Raw genomic sequence first — 20,307 nt, 5'->3', positions numbered from 1 at the left:
TCATCCTTAGCATCTATTCTCAATTTGGCCAGAAAAATCAGTGCAAAAGCGACCTTCCATTGATGTAAAGATTTCTTGCATTCCTTGAATCTATCACGTTTCTCTCTTGTCGAGTTCGCAAAGTCTGGAACAAGAAAATGCTGTGGTTCTTCCAAGAAAGCCTTCCTTTACTCATTGCCTCACGTAACACAAGATCTTTATCGGATGATCTCAGATATTTGGCCAGAATTGATTGGACCTGTCTCCCTTAGCAGATTGCCGAGCTGGAATCCTGTAAGCTTGCTTAATTTCCAGCTCATGGCCTGCTATGTCGAGCAGACTTCTTAAAGAGCCTGTCCAGAAATTACAACATATTCTGTTCTTCCATTCCCTCCGGTATGATACAGATGTTATTCTGCCGGCTGTGGTAGAATATGGTAGTTGGAGGACATTTCCATGTCCTCCAACTTCTCCCAGATATGCTGCAAAACCATTTTGGCTGCTAGAGGATTAGCAGATAATTCCCTCTCCAATGACTCCAGATAATCGATCTGTTTCTCAACATCCCCCACTCTTGTGACAACTTTAGTAAATTTCGCCTCTATGGCAGTGATCGGGCAACGTATAACAGCAAGATCCTCTAAGTCAGCATTGACCATGGTCAGTATTGCAGACATGTTCAACATCTCTCACTGCATTTCCCACAATTCTCCGACCAAATTGACTCCCTGTTCCTTGGCCTTCTCAGGAGTGTCAGCCTGAGCACATATGACTTTTAATGTCTCCAGAGCCCGAAGATTTTGAATTCTTGAATTCTTTGACATAATGTCTTCCTACGGTTATGGAACAGAGTGTATCGAATCTCACCAGTTTATGTCATTAAATGGTATTAAAATTAGCAAAGTGTGCAGTGCTCGCCATTCACAAATCCGATCCTTGCATGGCATCACATGACTACGCTCTTTTTGTAATTGTGAAAAAGAAACTATTGTGCTTTTTTAATGTCCCTGTTCATCTTCTTTTTGGCATGAGTATACAAACTGGTTAATCCGAATGTCTGCTAGCTGCCTTGAGACGTCACACAGGTCACATAAACTACAACAAAAAGGGACTGTATCACCTAGATATCTCATAGAGACTGTGTCTGTTCCCCGAACTACCAAACACAATACCCTCCCTAAATCATTTAGAAAAAATATGATTAAGGTCAAACTTGAACAAAACAAACAAAAAAAAAAAAATACACATAATATAAAAATAGGGCTACTAAACATTAGATCTCTTTCTACCAAAGCACTAATTGTTAATTAAATGATTACAGATCATAGATTGGATGCACTCCATTTGACTGAATCCTGGCTTAAACCAGATGAATATATTAGTTTAAATGAATCTACTCCCCCAGGTTATTGTTATAAACATGAGCCTCATCTGAAGGGTCGAGGAGGAGGTGTCGCTACAATTTACAGTGAAGTTTTTGGTGTCCGTCAGATATAAATAGAAAATCTCTGTCGTCTTTTGTCCTTGCTACAATGTATAGATCACCCGGGCCTTATTCTGATTTCCTTGGTGAATTTGCTCATTTTTTATCAGATCTTGTAGTTACTGTAGATAGAGCTTTAATTGTTGGTGATTTCAACATTCACATAGATAATGAAAATTATACATCGGGATTAGCATTTATTGATATTCTCAAATCTCTTGGAGTCCGACAAAATGTAACAGGACCAACTCATCGCCATAATCATATGCTAGATTTAATTCTGTCATATGGAGTTGATGTTGATAATATAGAAATTCTGCAGCAGAGCGATGACATCTGGGATAATTACCTCATCTCTTGTATGCTGCAATCAGCTAATTTTACTCAATCTACACCACGCTATCGTTCAGGTAGAACTATTCTTTCGACCACTAAAGATAGCTTCACTAATAATATTCCAGATCTATTTCATACATTCAATAAACCCCAAAGCTCAGAAGAACTTGATGACATTTACTGTTACGTCCTGAGGGACGTATATTATATCATTGTAATAGTGATATGTTTAATGTGATTTATTGTGTGTTGTGTCTCCCTGTGTATTTCCTTGTCCCTTACTCTCTCCATTTAAGCAGGATAACGAGGCCCACCTGTTGCTCATCACCCATGATCGGCTCAGCCCAGGAATGGAGACTATAAGAGGCCCACAACTCTCTTCAGCAGGGAGAGAGACACACAGAGAATGTTGCACTAGTAATTCTATCGCTTGGTCCCAGCGGTTCAATTGTTGTGTGCTAATGTGAGTAAGACAACAGTCTTGTCAGTAGTCTTTAAGTAGAGTTGATAAACTACTAATTACAGTTCTGTTAAATGTTTATTTTCCTTTGGGTAATGCCTTGCAGTTGAATGTGTAACTTCAAGTTTATTCAGTTTTATCACAATTTGAATCTAAGTTGTTTGTGTTGTGGGATGATTTAGTAGGGAGGTTGACGACTTTTACTTTGAAGCATTCTATTTTCTCTTGGTTATTTAGAGAGAGGGTTAGGAAGCAATTTTGTGTTTTTTCCTTTTTAATAGGTAAGTCACACTCTAAACCCCCTTTATGAAGAATGTCTTTTGTTTGTTATTTTGGCTGGTTCCACTCCTGAAGTGTTCCATTTATCCCACTGTTTTCTTTAATAAACTTTGTTATATTTTTACTACATCACGGGTTGTTGTGATCTGTGGTTGACCTGGAGACCGGATCACTTTTGCATTCTCTCCAAAAACATTTGTTACACCTTCCCATACCCTTAGACCAAGGAAGGTGTGCTGTAATATTACATTTATGCATTTGGTAGATGCTTTTATCCAAAGTGACTTACAGTGCACTTATTACAGGAACAATCCCCCCAGAGTAACCAAGTCAAGTGCTTTTTATTGTCGTTTCAACCATATACAGTTAGTATAGTACACAGCGAAATGAGACAACGTTACTCCAGGACTATGGTGCTATATAAATACAACATAGGACAAACACAGAACCACATGAGACTACACAACTAAATAAAATACCTATATAAAGTGCACATGCAAACATGTGCATAAATTATGGGACAGTACAAGACATTTCTAACAATGAACAGGACAATAGGCACAGTGAGAGACAGTACACAGTAGTGCAAAAAGATGACAGTTTCTAAAAACGTAAACATAACATACTATGAGACGGTGTTCTATGCACATAGCAGTTATTGAGGTAGCCGACAGTTATAAAGTGACTAATTAAAGTGCAAATCTGTGTGTGTGTGTGTCAAACCAGTCTCCGAGTATTGAGGAGTCTGATGGCTTGGGGTAAGAAGCTGTTACACAGTCTGGCCGTGAGGGCTCGAATGCTTCGGTACCTCTTGCCAGATGGCAGGAGGGTAAAGAGTTTGTGTGAATGGTCATCCACAATGCTGGTTGCTATGCAGATACAGTGTTTTTTGTAAACGTCTTTGATGGAGGGAAGAGAGACCCCGATGATCTGCAGGGCTTTGCAGTCCAAAACGTTACAAGTCCCAAACCAGACAGTGATACAGCTGCTCAGGATGCTCTCAATAGTCCCTCTATAGAATGTAGTGAGGATGGGGGGTGGGAGATGTGCTTTCCTCAGCCTTCAAAGAAAGTAGAAATTATGCTGGGCTTTCTTGTTGATAGAGCTGGTGTTGAGGGACCAGGTGAGGTTCTCTGCAAGGTGAGTTAATTGCCTTGCTCAAGGACACAATGGTGTGGCCATGGGGATCGAACCAGCGACCTTCTGATTAACAGTTATGTGCTTTAGCCAACTACGCCACATAACCACACAAATGAAATAACAAAAAATATAAATGCAGTCTTCTCTAGCACTCTTGATATTGTCGCCCCACTTCGATTAAAGAAAATTTAAAGAAATAAGCCCTGCACCATGGTACAATATCACACTTATGCTCTCAAGAGAGTGTGGTGTATTTTTATCAAGTTAAGTATACATTAATCAAGTATAATCAATGGCATTTAATTCTGCAATTATTTCTGATGGTCAAGTATGTATTTTACTGTGTATGTGTGTTTGTGTGTGTCTGTGAGTATAGAGGCCTGTGAAGATTAGGCCCCTCAGAATGCAATGCGTGACCACATATGGTACTCATATATGGTAAACTTGAGTCTCATGGTTTGACACTAGAGAAAATATATGAGGCCCCTTTGAGCAATTTTACCCTATTGTGAAAACATTCCACTAACAGTATGTAACTGAAGCCTTCAGGTTTGAAGTTGGAGAAGATTTAGTGGTGGGGCCCCAAAGATGTTTTTCTGCTCAAAACACTACAGAACGAAAGTGTATGAAAAGTTTTAGCCATGCCTTGTGAGACCTATGTAAGCGGGTGCAAACTCAAGACACATCAGTTGTTCTGCAGGCAACTCGGCTTTATGGTCTGATAATAAAGTCTATTCTTCTGAAATTAAACACTTTCTTTGAGAGTGAGTTCTCACAAACTGGGGCAGAAACCACAACAAATGGCAACCCAGATGGGACGGAACAGGGCAGAGTGACCACAGCAGCGGGTTAACTGGACAAGCAACACACACAAAAAAAAAAACCGTTGGCCACCTTAAAAGGTAAGCATTTCACTTATATAATAGTTTGTGTTGCTTGCCAGTTTACCTGTGGTTGTAAGAACACTCTAAAAAGCTCTTCCAAATTTAAAAAGGAAAATTAAAAATAAATAAAGAAAAAATAATTGCATTCAATAAATTGTTTTCTACTGTTAAGTGGGCCTTGATGGATAACAGTGAGATTTAAAATAAATAGTTTTCTACTGTTAAGTGGGCCTTGATGGATGACAGTGAGATTTAAAATAAATCGTTTTCTACTATTAAGTGGGCCTTGATGGATGACAGTGAGATTTAAAATAAATAGTTTTCTACTGTTAAGTGGGCCTTGATGGAAGACAGTAAAAATATTCCTAATGTGTTGAGGAATTAAATAGTACAGAGATTTTTGACCAGGAAGGCAAAACATTTTTGTAAGTGTATGTGTAAAAATCCTGCAGGTCACTCAAGAGGAGTGGTAGAATAGTTGCGTTCTAGAATTATATTGTGTTTTTGAGAGCTCTGTGTTTGTGGCGGCTTGTGTTTGTGATAGGTGTGGAGTTTCTGTGGTTGTGAGTGTGTTTGGAAGTGTGTGTGTGACTGAGTGCTGATTACCTTCTTAGTTACCTTCTACCACAATATATTCCATCATGTTCATTATGATCGCAAAATTCTGGCCTGTTAATAGTTCCTAGAATATCAAAATCCACCAAAGGTGTAAGGGATCTCCTCTTCGGGGTGCTGTTCTCCTCCAGACCAGCAGAGGGCGTTCCCCCTGGTCCTCCCATGCAATGCTCCTCTCCACTCCTGCAGATTGCACCAATGCCCATAAACCGCTTCAACCATCTGCTCATCAACTCTTCACCTGTGTTTTACCCTATATAAGTCTGTTTGTTTCTCCCCTTTGTGTTCAGTATTGAGCCTTTGTTCCGTGTTTCTCCCGTGACCAGTTCTCAGATAAGTCTGTTCCCTGTTGTACTTATTGACCCATGTGTCCCTTTTATTTCTCAGTTTTTGTGGAAGCTCGGCTTACCCAGTTTATTTGTACTTTTTGACCCTCGTGTCTCTTTTGTTTCTCAGTTTTTGTGGAAGCTCGGCTTACCCTGTTTATGCTCAAGATGGCGCAGAGTATGGCTGCTGCGTCGCGGGCTCCATCAAAACACTGCAGTTTATTGTTTGTTTTGTTTACAGTTTTGTGTTTTTTGTCTTGGATGTTGTCTGCCTTATTGTGTACGACAGACAAACGCTTTTGGACATTGGTTCGGCAATTACACACCGAAAACCGGACTTCAAATTCCTCAACGCCGACCTGCTGTTTACAAACACGCCAGCGGAGCCCTTTGTCTGGGCTGCCCGGCTGCTGAAACGCAGAAGGAAAAGGGGAAAAAGAGCCGGCGTTCTCATCAGAGTAAGACGTCACGCAAATCGACCCCCGCTACCCAGTATTCTACTTGCAAATGTTCAGTCTCTGGACAACAAACTCTGCGAGCTGTGAGCGCGGATCTCTTTTCAACAAGAGACGAGGGACTGCTGCGTTATATGCCTTACAGAAACCTGGCTGGCTGCAGAGATTCCAGACTCGGCCATTGAACCCGCGGGGTTCTCCGTGCACCAAGCGGACAGAGCGAAAGACCTCTCAGGTAAAAGCAGAGGTGGTGGTGTATGTTTTATGATCAACAAATTATGGTGTGATCAGAGGAACGTACATTTTATCAAGTCTTTCTGCTCTCCTGACCTGGAATATCTCATGGTTCTGTGTCGACCATTCTGGCTACCGAGGGAATTCACAGCGGTTATCATCACAGCTGTGTACATCCCCCCACAAGCCGACACAGACCGGGCACTCAGGGAACTGTATGGGTGTTTAAGTGAGCAGGAAACCGCGCACCCTGAGGCTGCGTTCATTGTTGCCGGGGACTTCAACAAAGCAAATTTTAAAACAATAGCACCAAAATACCACCAACACATCAGCTTCAACACACAAGGAGGCCGGGTCTTGGACCACTGCTATTCTCCTTTCCGGGATGGCTACAAATCCCTCCCCCGCCAACCATTTGGCAAATTGGTCCACTCTTCCGTTCTGCTTCTGCCCGCTTACAGACAGAAACTGAAACGGGAAGCACCCACCCTCAGAACGATCCAGTGCTGGTCGGACCAATCAGACTCTGCGCTACAAGACTGTTTTGATCACGCGGACTGGGAGATGTTCCGGTCCACCTCTGATGACGACATCGAGGCTTACGTTGATAGCGTAACGTGTTTCATCAGTAAGTGTGTAGAGGACGTTGTGCCAACCAAAACAATACGGATCTACCCCAACCAGAAACCATGGGTTAACGGCGAGGTTCGTGCGGCACTCAGTGGGAACGCGGAGGAGCGTAAACAAGCCAGTTATGCCCTCCGTAACACTATCAGAGCAGCCAAACGCCAGTACAGGCACAAAATTGAAGGACAGTTCAACACCATAGACTCTAGAAGCATGTGGCAGGGAATTAACATCATCATGGACTATAAACGGAATAAAAACTCCGCCATGAACACCACTGCCTCTCTCCCAGATGAGCTTAATTCATTTTATTCTCGTTTTGAGGACAACAACACCGCCCTCACGGAAAGACCACTCGCGGCTGACACTACAGAGGTCGGTTCACTCTCCGTCTCTGTTGCGGATGTAACCTGATCCTGGACATAGCAACGAAAGGGACGGGGACAGCCTCCTGTCCAGCCTCTCCTGTAGGAACAGGAGCACTGACTTGATCGCGCATCTCTGCGGGTCTTCGGTTCGGGAAGAACACCAATCTGCGAACGAGCGCCACTTTAGGGCGTAAAGGTGCCTGGTAGAGGGGGCTCTGGCTTGGTTGATTGTATTCACAACGGTCGCCGGTAAGCCGGCTAGCTCTTCCGCATCCCGTCCAGGGACCAGACGTGGAGGTTCCAGAGGTCTGGGCGCGGGTGCCAGAGCGTGCCCCGTCCCTGAGAGAGGAGGTCCTTTCTCAGGGGAATTCGCCAGGGAGGAGCTGTCGCGAGAAGCCTGAGTTCCGAGAACCAAGTCCGAGTGGGCCAGTAGGGGGCCACTAGCATGACTTGCTCCTCGTCCTCCCTGACCTTGTACAGCACCGGTGCAAGAAGGCTCACTGGGGGAAATGCGTACTTGCGCAGCCCCGAGGGCCAGCTGTGTGCCAGCGCGTCTGTCCCGAGGGGAGCCTCTGTTAGGGTGTACCAGAGCGGGCAGTGGGATGTTTCCTGGGAGGTGAACAGGTCTACCTGGGCCTTGTCAAACCGTTCCCAAATCAGCTGGACCGACTGAGGGTGAAGCCTCCACTCCCCGCCGGGCAGGCGTTGTCGTGATAGCACTTCCGCTACGACGTTGAGCTTGCTGGCTTGAGTCGCTGCTGGCTCCATAGGAGGAGACGGCGGGCGAGTCGTGACAAGTGGTGGGAGCATACGCCGCCTTGCCGATTTATGTACACCACCACCGTGGTGCTGTCCGATCTCACGAGGACGTGTTTGTCCCGAACTAACGGGAGGAACTTCCTGAGAGCAAGAAGGACGGTCAGCAACTCCAGGCAGTTGATGTGCCAACGCAGCGGGGCCCCTTTCCAACGGCCCGCTGCTGCGTGCCCGCTGCACACGGCACCCGGACCGGGAGGCGTTGGTTGTGACCAGAACACATCGGGACACCTGCTGCAGGGGCACTCCTGCCCGTAAAAAGCAGAGGTCTGTCCAGGGTCGGAGTGTTTTGAGGCAGGCGGGGGTGATCCTTACCTGATGCCTGCCGTGGTGCCATGCTTGTCTCGGAACTCGAGTCTGGACCCAGTGCTGGAGTGGTCTCATATGCATCAACCCCAGCGGCGTGAGGTTTGTGAAGACGCGAGGGGACAGAGACAGGCCGAAGGGGAGGACTTTGTACTGAAACGCCTGGCCGGCAAACGCGAACCGTAAGAAGGGTCGGTGTCGCGGCAGAATTGAGACGTGGAAGTACGCGTCCTTCAGGTCTACCGCTGCGAACCAATCTAGATGCTGAACACCAGCCAGAATATTTCTCTGCGTGAGCATTTTGAACGGGAGTTTTAACAAGGCCCACTTGAAAACTTGCAGGTCCAGGATTGGTCGTAAGCCGCCGCCTTTCTTGGGTACAATGAAGTAAGGGCTGTAGAAACCCTTCATTTCGGTTGGAGGGACGGGCTCTACCACGCCCTTGGCTAAGAGGGTTGCGATTTCCGTGCGCAGGGAACTGGCATGCTCGCCGTGTACTGCGGAAAAGCGGATGCCCCTGAAGGGGGGCGGGAGCCGGGCAAACTGAATTGCGTAACCGAGTCGAATGGTCCGGTGCAGCCAGCGTGACTCGTTGGGAAGCGAAAACCACGCTTCCCAGCTCTGCGCTAGGGGCACCAAAGGGACGAGTATTTTGGACGTACCCGGCGGGGCCTCGCAGCGTCGGGCGGCTTCGTTGCGGCCTGAGGCTGAGGTTCTGAGAATAGACTCAAAGCACTTACCTTGCTCCGCGCGCCCGGCAGGGGGCGGGTTCGTGACTGAGGAGGAGGTCTGATGTTGGCATCCTCTGGACTCATCTGAACCGGCCGGCCGGGGGACAGTCGTGGGCAGGCGGAAGGCGGGATCGCTGCGTCCGGTGTACCGGGACTGTCGTAATCTGAAAGCAGATTGCCGTGAGAACAGCATTTGCGGGCCAGGTGACCCAGAGGCAAAGGAAATAGCTCTTTTATTGAGAATGTGCGTACCACAGCCTCCCTTGTTTGAAAAAACAAAGGATTCTCCTCCCGGCCCTCCACCGGGGGATGGAGCGGTCTTACCACCTCCGGAGCTAACGTCTTTGGCTCTGGGTCGACTGTCTCAGGAACGCTTGGGAGCCTTCCGGGTCCTAGAGGGGGTTCGTGAGACAGGGGGCGTGCGCCGCCTGCGGGGTGCTCGACGCTGGGGCTGAGAGCTGGGCCCGGGTTGAGGCGGAGCAGGAGCTGGTTTCTTCGCCGCAGGGGGACGCCCTCAGCGAGCAGATGGGGCAGGGCCCGTAGCGGCAGGTGTGCGGCGGGGCATGATATGGCCTCCATCTGCTTCTTCACCGCGGAGAACTGTTGGGCGAAGTCCTCGACAGTGTCGCCGAAAAGGCCAATCTGGGAGACAGGTGCGTCTAGGAAGCGGTTCTTGTCGGCCTCACGCATCTCGACCAGGTTGAGCCAGAGATGGCGTTCCTGGACCACTAGGGTGGCCATCGCCTGTCCGAGTGCCTGCGCTGTGGCCTTCGTCGCTCTCAGGGCGAGGTCGGTCGCTGAGCACAGTTCCTGCAGCACATCAGGATCAGGTCCACCCCCGTGCATGTTTCTGAGTGCTTTGGTCTGGTGGACTTGCAGGAGGGCCATCGCATGCAGGGCGGAGGCAGCGCATCCAGCCACACTGTAGGCCTTCGCGTTGAGCGAGGATGTTGTCCTACAGGGCTTGGATGGGAGTACGGGGCGGCCACGCCAGGAGGTAGGGCTACCGGGGCATAGATGGTACGCAACTGCCCTATCGACCTGGGGAATCGCCCCGTATCCGTGGCGCTCTCCGCCGTCGAGGGTGGTGAGAGTGGAGCGGGTGGCACCTAGACGAGTGGAGAGCGGGGCTCTCCACGTAGACGTCAGCTCGTCATGCACCTCCGGAAAAACGGGACCGGGGGATGCGTGGCGCGAACGGCACGCTGCCCCCAGGAACCAGTCATCCAACCGTGAAGGCTGTGGGGAGGATGGAGGGTTCCAATCCAACCCCATGCTCACGGCGGCCCGGGAAAGCATGTCAGACATCTGAGCATCGGCCTCAGCCTGGGCCTGCTGGCCCGAAGGCGGCAGTCCAGGGGAGTCTTCAGCATCAGACATCACACTCTCCGATGCAGCGGCGAGCTCATCTGCTTCGGGCTCGGGAGGATAGACAGCCGGGCCGTGAGGCGAGCCGCTATCGCCGCGAGCGTAGACGGGGACCAGCGAGCGTGTCGGGGAAGGGGAGGTTCGCGGGGGGCTACCCGGCGAAACTGCACCCGCTGCCGCCCCCAAATCGGCCCCAGAGCCAACCGCATCGTCCTCAATCCCGTGGGAAGAAGGAGCAATGCGGGGTGCAGCTGGGATGGCTTGCTCTCTGTTGAAAGCAAGCCGCGACCGCAACGTGGTCATGGTCATGTTCTCGCAGTGAGAACAAGAGCCATCCACAAACGCCGCCTCGGTGTGATCGCGGCCCAAACACACGAGACAGCGCCTGTGGCCGTCTGAAGCAGAGAGCACTCTACCGCATCCAGGAACAACACAGGGGCGGAAGGGCATCTTGAAAAAGACGTGTCCTGAAAAGGACGTTCAACGCCGCTGTGTTTTGCTCTTTTAGAGAAATTCACTCTTTTAAGGGAAATAACTCTTTTAATACACAGTATGGGTGTGTGTCTGCGCTGTCGAATCGCTCAGGGGCAACAATGCACGCCGTGCAAAGTAGGAGAAAGCCGCTGTTGTGCGCCGTCAAATTCAACAGCATGCAGATCGTCAGAGGAAACAGGAACGTAATAGTGGTGTGTAACTCGCAGCAAACTGCAGACAGACCATCGGCTCCGAAGAAATTTTCTGAATGAACTCCCATATTTGCGCCGCTTAAATACCCGTATGTCCGGGGGCGGGACATGCAAATACTGGCTGCCAACTCTCATTGGCCTTTTTTCATAGATCAGAGGTGGATATCGGCGCTCAAGAGAGACCCCTAGTGTCGCTTCTCCGACACAACGTGGAGAGAGCGACAGAAGGGGAAAATAATACACCTGTTGTATTCTATTCATTCATTAATGTTAGCTACTGTGGATATTTCTGATATTTGTAACCATCTTTGCAATGTGTTCATTATTTGGTTCTCTGTTTTTTTTTGTTATTTTGTGGGCTTGTGAGGAGTTGCGTTTGACAGAGGTCTACAATTTGTTAGAACAATAAATGTTATGATGGACAAAATATTTAAACTGGTTGCACAAAATACTTTGTAAAAGCAAAATATTCATTAATTGGCAACTTTTAAACGCTTCTACCAACTCTATGCTTTCTCTATATGTTTTTCATCTGTTTTTGTGCATTTGGCCAGTCGACATCAGTAACGTATAAATTATAGTCTATTGCTTTGGACTATAAGTCGCAGGACCTTCCAGATGATGAAAAAAACTGTGATTTACATCCATTTATTTATTTTGTGAAATTTTATAATTTTCCACAGCACTTCGGACTTCTTATCTTTCATGGCACAGTGGTTGGGAAACATTTGATTGATTTGTTGTTGTTATTAATAAAATTTTAAATTTCTCAAAGTGGAGTGATATAAAACCCATCTTTGTTTATTTCCAAACAGCCCTTGAAAATAAAAAACCTGACAAACTGTGCTCTTGTTAAATTAATTTTAAATGTTTATGACGCCCTTTAGTTTTGATTTATTTATTTTCTGTTGTGTTTTAATTTGTTTTTGTACTGCTTGTGTCAAATGTCTGAACTTGTTGAATTGTTTTGTATTTTTGAAATTAATTAATAAAAAATGATGAAAAAGTAAATTAGTTTTGACTCACTTCAAAGTTTAAGCCCCACCCACACCCAATTCTATCGAATTCAGAGACAAATACAAATAATTTTGTCATATGAACAGATACAAATACAGACAATGTCTTCACTGCACACCCCTAGCAGCAAAGCAAGGGAACATTCAGAATGAAGTAAGCACATAAAAAACACAGATAGTGCACAGATAAATGCAGTGGCCATTTCGCCATTTTGGCAACGTTTCCAGAAATGATAAAGTTTGCCGAATAAATTGGAAAAAATCCGCTCATCTCATCTCTAAGTACGCACATTTGAAGCTCTGTTAATTCAAGTATTACACTAAATTACTTCTAATTATGCTCGAATATCATGTTTGTGCTTTATTAAATACAAGTATAAATAAGACAAACTGTGCACATTTCAAGAGCTTTCTTTTTCTTCTCTTACTTTTTGCGCTACAGTATATCATGCAGTAATGCACTGACATAGCCCTAATGATTAATGTGTCATTATACCAGAGTCTCTCACACAAAATCCATACACAAGTGGTCAAAAAAGAAGCATATTATGACCAGTTGTAATGGTGATGTGATTCGCTTGTCCACTTCTGATTGAATCACCCCAAATGGATGCGAGTCATTATTTTATGTTGTTTGTGTACATGTTATAATGAATTAGCTCTCCCATGAGTTTGTGCATAAGTTTTGTGATCTACTCACCTGTTAATCAACCAATGCACTAAAGGAAGAGTTTTAAAGTGGCACACAAGACGAGAATAATGCAGGCTAATTCACAAACTGTCGGAAAAGTCCTACCTGGCAGCGCAGTGCAAACAATTTTTGAATTTGTCTGACATTTCCAGTTAAAGGAAACCCTGAGACTTTTTTTTTCTCATGAGTGGTGCAAATAGCCAAATGACCAGATCTATTTAATTCCATTGTGCTCCTCTAAACATTATATCTGTTAAAACATAATAAAAAGAAGCTAATATGTCCTGTCATAATTAAATAATTATATATATATATATATGTTGAATATATATATATATATTTTAGGGCTTTTAACGTGGTAATACATTGCAATTAATTATATAAAAAGTAATGCATTAAAAAATTAATGCAATTAATTGTAATGCCCCCGGACTGTAATAAGGAAGATTCCTGAGAAATGCAAGCTTGTAGTACTACCTGTTTACTCCGGAGGCCAGTAATTGAAATTTCAGCTGTGTGGTAACGCGCAGATTGTACAGTGAAGAAAACAACCCTCCAGCAGACAGCACAACACAAACATGTGTTACATTCTTGCATTCAAAACACTTGATGGAGCACAAGTTCGATCTAAGGATCTCAATATGTGTTTTAAGTTTAAACTATATTTTACTTGACACAGTGACCTAAAAATTGTATGTTTATGATGTAACAAACCCATGACGCTACACAAGCATGTCTGACGCAGGTGTAAATTGACGGGTCCTTATACAAGCCCTCATAATATACAGTATCTCAAACTGATTGACAAATTCACTTGCGAAATGGATTGATGTGAACTGTATGCCAATGATTGGCTTATGCTCAATAATATAGTAGTAAACAATACATTGTATTCTAAAACCGCTTTTTGTATTGTCTTACCAATGATTAACTCTTCTGCCACAAAAATGTAATGCATTTAAATTTTCAGAATATTTTTTATTTTATATATATATATAATTAAAAAATATTTAAAGATAACTTTATAATTATTTCATCATTATATATTGAATTATTGTTAAATGAGGGGCTTTCTATTAACAAATTAACATTTTTAATTGTGCTAATTTTCTGTTGTTACTAACTCTGTTGTTAGGGTACGTGTGTAAATGACTGAAAAACAGTAAATACATCTGAATGAAGCATATTTTGTCCAACTCATGAACTACAAGTAAACATGAGATTTGGTCCAGGGTAGCTCAACAAGTAATAATGCTCTCGGTGGAGCGTGTGGTGAGTTGTGCGTAGATGCCGCGGAGAATAAAATGAGCCTTCACAGACGCAAGGGGTCTGTGGTAACGCACTCAACAAGCCACGTGATAAGATGCGTGGATTGGCAGTCTCAGACATGGAGGCAACTCAGATTCGTCCTCCTCCACCCGTAGGGCAAGAAGTAAAGCCAGCAACTCTAGGCAGTTGATGTGCCAACGCAGCGGGGGCCCTTTCCAGGAATATTTTAGAGGAACCGTCGTTTCTGACTTGAACAAGGTGAGGGATTTCAGCACTGACTGTGCACACTCGTTGGTGAAGTGTGCTACCATTGAGACTGAGTCTAACTCCATGCCAAGAAAAGAGATGCTCTGAACCGGGGTGAGCTTGCTCTTTTCCCAGTTGACCTGAAGCCCTAGGCGGCTGAAGTGCCTGAGCACCTGGTCCCTGTGGGTGCATAGTAACTCTCGGGAGTGGGCCAGGATGAGCCAGTCATCGAGGTAATTGAGTATGCAAATACCCACTTCCCTTAGCGGGCAAGGGCTGCCTCTGCGACCTTCGTGAAGACGCGAGGAGACAGGGACTTGCTGAGGGGGAGGACCTTGTACTGATACACCTGGCCTTCGAACGTGAACCGTAGAAAGGGACGGTGTCAAGGCAAGATCGAGATGTGGAAGTACGTGTCCTTCAGGTCTACCACTGCAAACCAATCTTGATGCCAGATGCAAGTTAAGATGTGTCTTTGAGTGAGCATTTTGAACGGGAGTTTGTGTAAGTCCCGGTTGAAAACTCGCAAGTCCAAGCTCGGTTGTAAGCCGCCGCCTTTCTTGGGTACGATGACGTAAGGGCTGTAGAAACCCTGCTTCATCTTGGTTGGAGGGACAGGCTCTATCGCGTCATTGAGTAGAAGGGTTGTGATGTCTTCACGGTGTTTTGGTGTCTTCACGGTGCACCGAGGTAAAGCAGATGCCGCCGAAAGGGGGCGGAGGCCTGACGAACTGGATTGCATAACCGAGTCGGATGGTCCTGGCCAGCCAGTGTGATGGGTTGGGAAGTGAAAGCCACGCATCCAAGCTCCATGCTAGGGGCACTAAGGGGACAATCAATTTTGACGTACCCGGCATGGCTTCGCTGCGGGGCGGAGCAGCAATACGGCATCTGGAGGCAAAAGTGCATCCCGAGGCTCTGGTGCTGAGAGAAGACTCAAAGCACTCACCTTGCTCCGCACACCTGGCAGGGGGAAAGTTAGTGACTGAGGAGGAGGTCCCATGAAGGCATCCTCTGGACTCTTCAGAACCGGCCAGCCGGGAGGTAGCAGTCATGGGTCTGGAGGCTGGGGCTCTGCGTCCGGTGTGCCGGGACTGTTGAGGCGTAGCACCGGGATGCCATGAGAACAGCATTTGTGGGCCAGGTGACCCAGAGAAAGAGGAAATAGCTCTTTTATTGAGAATCTGAAAAATGAAACTGAGGATTCTCCTCCCGGCCCTCCACCGGGGGGCGGAGTGGTCTGCTTACCAGCTCCGGAGCAAACGTCTCGATCTCTTTGTTGTCCGTCTCAGGAACGCTTGGGAGCCTTCCAGATCCTGGAGGATGTTCGTGAGACGGGGGGCGTGCGCTTCCTGCAGGGCGCTCGAAGCTGAGGCTGAGAGCTGGGCCCAGGTTGAGGCGGAGCTGCACATTTCCTGGAAGCAGGAGGACGCCCTCAGCGAACAGATGGAGCATGGCCCATGCTTGTGGTGCAACGGGGCATGATGTGAGAAATGGCCTCTGTCTGCTTCTTCACTGCTGAGAACCGCTGGGCAAAGTCCTCAACGGTGTCGCCGAAGAGACCGAACTGGGAGACGGGGGCGTTGAGGAAGTGTGCTTTGTCCACGTCTTGCATCTCGACCAGGTTCAGCCACAGATGTCGTTCCTGAACCACAAGGGTGGCCATCGCCTGCCCGAGTGTGACCTTGAGGAGTGTGACCTTCGTGGCACTGAGGGCGAGGGCAGTCGCTGAGCACAGTTCCTGCAACACATCGGGGTCAGGACTACCCAAGTACAGCTCTTTAAGTGCCTTGGCCTGGTGAACTTGCTGGAGGGCCATGGCATGCAAGGCGGAAGCGGCCTGTTCGGCGGTCAGTGAGGTCAGTGACGACGTCATCCTACAGGCCTCGGAGGGGAGCACCTGGCGATTCTGCCAGATGGTGGCTTTCTCGGGACACAGGTGGATCACTCTGTCCACCTGGGGGACCACCGAGTTCCCATGGACCGCTCCGCCGTCAAGGGTAGTGAGAGCGGATGCCCTCCATGAACTCATCAGCTCATCATGTACTTCCGGGAAGAAAGGAACCAGGTGGGGGTGTGGCTGTGAACGGCGCCCAGACCCGAGGCACCAATCATCCAGCTGCGAAGGCTGTAGGGAGGACGGAGGGTTCCAGTCCAGCCCCACACTGACGGCAGCCCGGACAAGCCTGTCAGCCATCTGGGCTTCAGCCTCCAACTGGGCGTGCTGACCTGAGGGTGGCAGCCCAATCGAGTCTTCCGCGTCAGATGCCGGAACTCTCTCATCATCCAGCTCGAGGGGCTCAAGAGGATAGGCTGACTGGCCGTAAGGTGAGCCGCTGTCACGCGTACTTCCACATCTCCATTCTGCCTCGACGTCGACCCTCCCTACGGTTTGTGTTCGACGGCCAGGCGTTTCAGTACAAGGTCCTCCCCTTCGGCCTATCCCTGTCCCCTCACATCTTCATCACCCTGTCCCTTCGCATCTTCATCAAGGTCACAGAGGCAGCCCTTGCCCCACTATGGGAAGTGGGCATCCGCTTACTCAATTAAATCAACAACTGGCTCATTCTAGCTCATTCTCGAGAATTACTATGCGCTCACAGGGGCCAGATGATCAGGCACCTCAGCCGTCTAGGGCTTCAGGTCAATTGGGAAAAGAGCAAGCTCGCCCCGGTTCAGAGCATCACTTTTCTCGGCATGCAGTTAGACTCACCAATGAGCGCACAGTCAGTGCTCAGGTACATCGCTCTCTTCGAGCCCGGCACAGCGGTTCCTCTAAAACAATTCCAGAGGCTCCTGGGGCATATGACATCCTCAGCCATGCTCGGGTTGATGCATATGAGACCGTTTCAGCACTGGCTTCAGACTCGAGTCTCAAGATGCACATACCGTGTGTTAAACACCCCTTCCTGCCATCAGACTTCCAATCATTGGACAGACCTCTGTTTTCTGCGGTGTCGTGGTCATCACAGACGCCTCTCAACTGGGTTGGGTCGCCGTGTGCAACGGGCACGCTGCCGCTGGCTCCTGGATAGGGCCCCGGCTGCTTTGGCACATCAACTGCCTGGAGTTGCTGGCTGTATTCCTTGCCCTGCGGAGGTTTCTCCCACCGACTCGTGGCAAGCACATTTTGATCCGTTCAGACAGCACCGCGACGGTAGCGTACATAAATCGCCAAGGCGGCATGTCCATGACCCCTCAGGGGTGCTGGGAACCTAAGGTCTGTATATGACACCTTTTATGGGGCGTTGGGGAGGGTTACGTGCGGCTGATAAAGTTGCTTCTAGCACGCAGCAGCCTGCTTGCACCTGTGTCAGCAGTTCACGTAACACAGTCTACTGCATGACGCTTTTGAATGGGAGCCCTTGTGTCACTTCATTCGACACAACGTCGAGTGAGTGACAGAAGGGGAACGTCATGGTTACTGTTGTAACCTGAGTTCCCTGAGGGACGGAACAAAACATTGTGTCCCTTCTACCACGACACTGGACCTACCACTATAAATGTCCATACCTTATTCACGACTCCTCAGTGCAAAAACCTGACTGACACACACGCCCGCTTCCATTCTGTCTGGCAATTTTTAATTGGCCTTTTCACAAGTTCAGAGGTAAGACCCCTTGTGTCACTTAATTCGACACAATGTCTCGTTCCCTCTCTCGGGGAACAGAGGTTACAACAGTAACCGTGACGTTTTTGTGTGTGTCTCTTTAAATGTAAATGAGCTGCTGCTCCCCATTAACTTCCTGCAAGAGGGCTGTGCCTTTACAGCTTGTGTTTTTGGATAATACAGCAACAACAAATCAGTACAACTCTCTTATGTTCACAGAAAACATACATAGTTTTCAAAAAGACATTCACTTTACTGTATTGTGCATAATAAAGTTGCAGTTATGAATTATACAGACAGTAAGCATAAAAATAACAACATAGCTCTGGTCTCTGTGAATACAATCAGAGACAATAGTAACTGACAGTAAGTGTTTTTGGGATAAAAATGAAAAATAATGGCATAGATCTGGTCCCACCAAATCAGCTAACAAGCACATTCTGAAAAGCGATTTGCAAACATTAACAAAATATAAAGTGCGATACTTACATCTTCAGGATATAAAGCTAGAACACGAACAGTTGGTACTAATCCATGCTTGAGAATAAAAAAAAATGTAAATCCTGCTTTATATTGACACTCATTCACAAAGCAGTCCGGTGTAAATTGATTTGCACAAACAAACACATTTTTGTATGTTTTGGGGCACATTTCATTCAAAAACAAAACTGTGTCTTCAGTGGCTCAGATGCCGGCAGTACATGAAGACTCTTCTGTTCACTTTTACAGCCAACAACAGAACACTTATGATGCTTACGAAGCTGAGACATTATTCTTCTCACTGTATCTGCTCCAGCATGAAAAAAATGGCAGACTGTGTGTAGGATAGGGTGAAGTCCATCACCAGTCCAGGGTGACGTCACGTTAGAGCAGAAACGCAAACCGTTAATTTTGACACAGTTTTTGATTAATAGAAATATAAGAAAGAGGAGTGGGTGGACTTTTAAAATTGTAGGGTGGTTGTGTACACACACTGCTGACTCACATTTACAGTATGCACAAACACCATGTAAAAGTGAATTCTGCATAATAGGTCCTCTTTAATAATCATTATCTTAATTTGATATTCAAAACAAGCATCTTGCGGTAATTTGAATAACCTTCTGTTTTTCTTTATTTACACACAAATTATGTTGGTTTATCAATATTCAATGAAAAATGTCAATCTTGATACAGTTGTGACCAGAAAAAAGCAAATTTTCCTTAAGTAAGGTACAATTGGGGTAAAGGCACCCCTTAATACTGCACACAAGTTTTTGTGTTGAATCTCTTGTGAAGAGACCATAAAAACACAGAGGAAGTCAATCTTTGTCCCATCCCACAGTTAAACCCTCAGTGCATTTTAATTGCTTATTAGGGAAATCATGTTGTTTACCATCATGCATGATGGGTTACGACAGATAATGTTTTAGGTTTTTTTTGCCTTTTTTTTTAAATTTACATTGAAATATTGTTTATAGTACAATCAGCAGATTGAAGTTTTGCTATACATCTTGAAAGCAATGTTGAGTGTCTTGTCATGAAATGTGTTGAAAAAATGTTGTAGGCTATCTAATTGAGTGGCACATTCTGAGTTTGAATGCAATTGAGTATGATTATAAAAAGAGCTGTTAATAAGTATAATATCATGTGAAAATTCCAGAGGTCAGTCAGTAGGCCATGTTGTCTTGGAACACCAAGTCCAAAATGGAAAATATATAAAAGAAAATAAAAAATTAAAGTTAAAAATAGCTGAATAAAATGTGTGTATAACAACTACTGCCAAAATGGCATCAAAAGCATTAGATTGACTTTAGGCTAAAGCAGCTTACCTGTATCTCTGAACAATCCTCTTGTAATTCCCCAAAAATCACCATCAAACTTTTCTCAGTAGTTTCTAAACAGTTTTAACGTGTTAACTGGTGACAGACTTCAGTGCTGTTTTTCTCAGTGTTTCATCCCTCCACTGACCAGCACCCATCTTCTGTTCTTTCCTCATACATTCTGGAGGAGAGCAAACAGAGCTTGTATTGTCTGATCATACTGACACACACACTCACATCTTTCTTCTCCATGCAAACAGTACAGACCAGCAGGTCTAAATGCTCTTTTTCTGTTTTCTCCAACCTCTGTCCCCAACAATACTGCATTTATTTGTGTGTGACGCTGCAGGGCTGCAATACCCCAGAGAGGCAACTATTCCAGAGTCGGGTGAAAGGAATGTTTCTGACATTTAAACAGGATTCATGTCTACAGGAATTTTATTGACACATAGACACAGACCACATTGTGACATTCCCTTTAAATCCTTTTAAGAAACAGCTCCTGTGCTGGTAAATTAAACAAAACCCTAAATGTGCTTTTTAATAATGATGGTTGTTCCACATACACTATCATGTTAAG

The 20,307-nt window shown here is 46.3% G+C and overlaps 1 protein-coding gene across 4 annotated transcripts in view; it reads right to left on the bottom strand.

Moving 5' to 3' along the window:
- cdh19 (cadherin 19, type 2) overlaps positions 1–19,884 on the bottom strand; it is a 238,028-nt gene extending 218,144 nt beyond the window's left edge. For all 4 annotated transcript variants that reach the window (XM_052113585.1, XM_052113587.1, XM_052113586.1 and 1 more), the window contains exon 1: positions 19,737–19,884. The gene's annotated coding sequence lies outside the window, so the exon portion shown is untranslated. The remainder of the gene's footprint in view (positions 1–19,736) is intronic.
- Between the last annotated feature and the right edge of the window lie 423 nt (positions 19,885–20,307).

This window comes from Xyrauchen texanus, chromosome 41, assembly GCF_025860055.1.
Source record: "Xyrauchen texanus isolate HMW12.3.18 chromosome 41, RBS_HiC_50CHRs, whole genome shotgun sequence".
In the NCBI taxonomy this organism is placed as follows: domain Eukaryota; kingdom Metazoa; phylum Chordata; class Actinopteri; order Cypriniformes; family Catostomidae; genus Xyrauchen; species Xyrauchen texanus.
Note: the sequence above shows the minus strand (reverse complement) of the source record. Positions and strands in the feature narration are given on the sequence as shown.